The following is a 5,556-nucleotide window of genomic DNA, read 5'->3' as shown; positions in this document are numbered from 1 at the left end:
ATATATATTTGATATCGAGCAAGATCTACATATGTTAGCTATGCACGCAACTTTTTACATACAATTGCTAGCCAATGCGTGCGGTGTATTAAAGTAGTAAATACATAGGTAGTGAATACATGTAGTGTATTGCGATAGTAAATGCACCTTGTCCATACTAGGTGTTGATATCAATAGTAAATGCACCTTGTCCATACTAGGTGTTGATATGTATATGTTATATAGTATGCTATATACCAAAGCCCACCAAGCAAGACTAGTTATTTAGAGCTCCCTAATAAAATACTCACGCTCAATAAAAGGAAGGAAAAACAATTAATACAGTTCTTTCCATTATAATAAGGTCATCTTTGTAGCCACATTTGCTTTCACAATCACTAGGCCATGCGGCCATTACTCGATTTTCATGGGACCACCGTTTTCTCCTTCCCTACACATCTCTTTCCTAGCCTTCCTGCATCGGCGGCAATATTCCTTTTCGTCTCTGTCTGTGTCTCCGTTTGTGATGATGTGGCCTTTTCAGAAATGTTGGGGCGATGGCACACTTGACATGCACAAGTGGGGATACAATATCTTGGCGAATGTGGGTTGTTTTCACTTTCGGGCAAGGGTCGACCTCGTATTCCCTTTCAAATACAACAATGTTGGTGGGGGCCCAGCGTCATCGCTGACGACGTCGCGTTTCATGTGTGGAATGTGGAGCAGGTCGGTCTCATGATCATGATCATGATAATGGTCGTCGCCAACATCTGAATCTTGTCTGCGTGCCAACATCTGTACGGTGATAGTTTGCGGACTTTGCTGTCGCTGCTGCCAGTGGCGGATGAGGTCCTCCGTCACCGCATCCCGGCTGACCTTCATAACTTCACAATCTTCTTCGCCATCTGATGCAGGAGCTCCGTAGACGACCGCCCACACTCCCCAAGCCGGACAGTCTATACTTAAGTCCACGCCCTGCCTGGCCACCCACCAGCTCCGGGGCTCCTTCAAGGCCAAACGTGACGAAACCTCCACGACGCCGTCACCCAACTCGCTCACCTGCACCTCTACTCTCGCTGTATATCTGAAAATCATGCCTTTACTGCGCAGGTTTTCCATTACGCGACAGAGGAGCGCTTCCCAACCATCGACGACGTGATACGCTGGCGATGCAACCAGCCTCCTCCAGCAGTGTTTGCTCCCCTCGCCTTTTCCCTCCTTTTGTTCTTGTTCAAGCCTCAGCTGCGCTTTCTCCTGCAGCTTCTGCAACCAGAGCGGCCGCAGAGTATCGCCCACCATCCTCTCTGCAAAGCGCGGCGGTGATGTGCTGCTGATCATATAAACTGTATCTACAGGAAGGCTGGCAACGAAAAGCTAACAGAAGCCGATGCTTTTAAATATTTTCCTCCCTAGATCAAAATACAGGATTGTGATTAAAGCACGGAAACGGTGGCGCCCCAAACTCATATACTTGCCACAACCTATTTTCTACTACTTTTCTAGTACCAACTCGCTATATTACTATTTTATTCAATAACCAGGAATATACCATCTCATTATGAGAGTATTTTCCTCTCACCACTCCTCTTGTTAAAGGGAGAGGACAACTGACTTCGAGCGCAGGCTGATTGGTGATGGTTACTCCTACTCTAAGCCATCCGAGCAAATGCCCTGCTTGATTTGCTCTGCCCTGAATAAGTCCAAAAAAAAGTTACTCAAGCATCCCCCCTTTGCACGAAGCCGGGGCTTGCCCTGCTCTTTTCGCCAATTTCTGTTGGGAGCTGCCCTATGAAAGATGCGTTACGTCTTTTCATTTCATGGATGCGTTGCCACCTACGACCTCTTCAGATCTACCCCACCACCTACGACCTCTCGAGAGCAGCACCTTGAGAGATTCCACTTATTAAGGATTTTTCAAAATGTGTCCTACCTACTGGCTCATACATTATTATATTCATTTCTGCATAGATTCCTGTGTAGAGTCTCATTGCTCCCCTTCCTAGGACCTCACCTTGTAAAAGGGCTAGATCGAGAATCGAGCTGGAACCTCGAGAACACGAACAACCTATCAGCGATATGTCTAAGCCAGCAAGTCGAGTTACTCAGATTTTGCCCGCAAGTTGCTCTTCCTGCTTCGACCCCGTCTCCGAAACCTACAGCTTCATCCCTGCCTCAGCCTCCCTCCCCCCCCCCCCCCCCCCCCCCCCCCCCCCCCCCCCCCCCCCCTTTTTCCCTCCATCATATTCTTCTCTCTTTTTTCTCGATGTAGTATCGTTGCTGATTCACTTCTTTCTTTCTTTTTCTGAAATCGTTGTTGCATACTCAATAAAAAAAATCTATACACGCACAAACGTGTGCACGATTGAACATTAGTCTATAGTCTCCTACTACGTAAAAATTCTCTTCTTCTTCTTCTTCCTCTTCTCTCTCTCTCTCTCACACACACACCACACACACAGAGCCTTGCACAATCTTCCACAAATTACATTAATATATTCATGTTCTAGCAAAATTACTACATGGTATCTTTTGTTTAGGTTACCTTCCTCGCGTCACATCTATTTCTTCTTCGTTGCCTTCATATGCGTCTAATAGTCGTTCAAAAATATTGGCCTTACCCTTTTATGTATTATTACATTATAATAATACTAGATTTTGCATAAGAAGTGGTTCTTGCGCTTCTTTCCTTGATAGTCTTCGATTACGACGCAAGGATACACCAACAAGATGGATCAACACCAACACGACAAAACGGCTAAGAATTATAAATCCTTTTATCCTTTTATCTTGATTTGATAAAACACAAACACAACGCATACGCCTTGTGTTGGAACTGTCATGATTTCAAGGCTATCCAAGCGACAAAATTGCCAAATGTTCAGGCTATTTGTCGTAGGGGTTTTACCTCGTTAATGGATCATCACAACTGCAAGTGCGTCGTCAAAATCATACACAACATATAAACTCGATCTACTCACCAACACCAATTATCACTCTTGGATGATACGCATGCAAATGTTTCTCGTTCATAAAGAACTTTGGGATGTGGTAAATGGCACCACTCTATGCCTGGCTTCTATAATTCGTGTAGGTGATGTCCCAAACACTTCTGTACTAATGCGGCTGACATTGCCATGTGGCACATGCCTAGTTTACTGATTCACAAAAGGCTACGATGTTATTATGGTTCTACCATCCACTTAGACCGCATTCGTCACTACTCAAAGCAATATCATTGGTCTCACATTACCAGTCCTTATTGGTCGGATCCTCCAAGAGGATACTATGTGAAGAAATGCAACTTCACCTCGCCCTAGTACCACTACACCACTAGTTATGTTCTCCAAAAGTACGAGAATTTCTTTACCATCCTTTGGCAAGAGAAATGTTACCTGCAAAGAACCCTCATCAGGCTCTTTTCGACTTCCAAGTACTCCCTCTACTTCATGAAATTCAACACCTACTCCCCACTCACGTGATATACCTTGCACACAATATTATAGACAAGGTCACTATCGTGAAGATTGTTGGAAATGTGCTTTTGATAAGCAGAAAGAACGAGAGCGTCTTTCCAACCTTGTGGAAGTGGAAGGGGAAGAGTTTTCTAAAAACTAAGCTTCTATATTCCTTCTTAATAGGTACAGAAGCTTGGATAAAAGGTGACAGAAGCTTGGATAAAAGATGACGGTTAAAAGGTATGAAAATCGCGGCACAAAAGAATCACAACTGATCCAAAACAAAGATTTACAAGAGGAAGAAGATCAAGCTACACGAGTTCTCTTGAAGTGGAATTCCTTGACTTGTTCTCAAATTTTATCAGTAAACAACCCCACCATAACTAGTGTTCAAGGTTGAGAACCTGACTTATACATGAAGAGACTAAACCTAGTCGCAAACATGCGTTAGCTGATAGTAAGTAAACTCCAAGTAGAGCAATAAATGATTTACTAATTGGAGTGCTTGGTGCTAATGTACGCACTTTACATATCCTTTAGCCCAAGATTACACTTTGCAATCTGCCTATCCCCTTGGATAACGTCCGAGCGATTGAACGTTAGTGTATAGTCTCCCTCGAGTGTGTGTGTGCGTGCGGCAATAAGAAGAGTATAAATTTCTATCACCCAAGTGTGGTAGATTGGTTATGTGATTTCCCTCTTGAATAACAGGTCTTGAGTTCAACTCTCCTCGTGGGATATATCTTTAAGTTCATACGTTTAGGTTACGTTCATCTCGTCACATCTATTTCTTCTTCGTTGCCTTCATATGCGTCCATAAATTCCTACATGGTATCATTCATTTAGGTACGTTCCTCTCATCACATCTATTTATACTTCGTTGCCTTCATATGCGTCTCATAATCGTTCAGAAATATCATGCGTTACCCTTTTATGTATTATTACATTATTATAATACTAGATTTTGCATAAGAAGTGATTATTGTGCTTCTTTCCTTGATACTCTTCGATTACGACACAAGGATATAGATACAAGATGGATCAACACCTACACGACTCTGACAAATCGGCTAAGAATTCAAAATCCTTTAATCCTTTTGTCTTGATTTAATAGAACACAAACACTAACGCATACGCCTCGTGTTGGAATTGTCACGATTTCAAGGCTATCCAAGGGACAAAGTTGCCAAATTTTTAGGCTATTTATCGTAGGGGTTTCACCTCGTTAATGGATCATCACAACCGCGAGTGCGGCGTCAAAATCATACACAACAACTTCATTTTAGAGGGGGCGGGGGGGGGGATGTTATAATTCTAATGTAATAAAAGTGACGGCACCATTTCCCAAACTCTTTAAAAGAAAATCTATACACACACGAATGTGTGTGCGATTGAATGCCAGCATGTCGTCTCTCTCTCTCTCTCTCTCTCTCCTCACACACACACACACACACACACTACCTTGTGCAATATCCCTTCTCTCTCACATAATGCTATCGTGATTTGGAAAAACATATTACGTTAATATATTAATCCTCATCAAAATTACCACTCTCTCTCTCTCTCTCCCTCTCACACACACACACACACACACATACGTCAATACACATGCATTCACACACACATACAAGCATTCGCATGAATAGAAAGAAGCACACACACACACACACACACACACATACACACTTTTTTTTAGTCATGCACCCCTCCTCCTTTCCTTCCTTTTCACTTGGTGAGCCTAATGTGGTTTTTTGCATTCTAGAGCTTGAATTGGAGGTGGCCACTTGGAATAATCAAGACCATTGCACTTCGTTCAATTAGCACGGTAAGCAAGGTGAGGTTAATTATCAATCATCAAGCCATCAAAAAGCAAAGAGTCATGAAAAAATAGTTCATGTTGAAAAGAACAACGTTTATAGCACATGACTCACTCCACCGTGTAGGAGAGATGGATGAGCCTGTTCCAAAATGCAGAAAGCAGGAGGAGCCGAATCAAATGAGAAAATTCTAATAATGTGATAGTCACTGGCTACGGAAATGATCTTCCTTGATTTTCACTATAGGAACCATCGTTGAAGATGCCACTATGAAAATCTCCAAGTGTTTACCGCGCTGTTTTATC

The 5,556-nt window shown here is 42.8% G+C and overlaps 1 pseudogene; it reads right to left on the bottom strand.

Annotated features, from left to right (window-relative positions):
- Positions 1-319: 319 nt before the first annotated feature.
- On the bottom strand, positions 320-1,317 carry LOC147426932 (uncharacterized; annotated as a pseudogene).
- Positions 1,318-5,556: the final 4,239 nt, after the last annotated feature.

This window comes from Adiantum capillus-veneris, chromosome 24 (assembly GCF_014529385.1).
Source record: "Adiantum capillus-veneris isolate H3 chromosome 24, ASM1452938v2, whole genome shotgun sequence".
Lineage (NCBI taxonomy): Eukaryota > Viridiplantae > Streptophyta > Polypodiopsida > Polypodiales > Pteridaceae > Adiantum > Adiantum capillus-veneris.
Note: the sequence above shows the minus strand (reverse complement) of the source record. Positions and strands in the feature narration are given on the sequence as shown.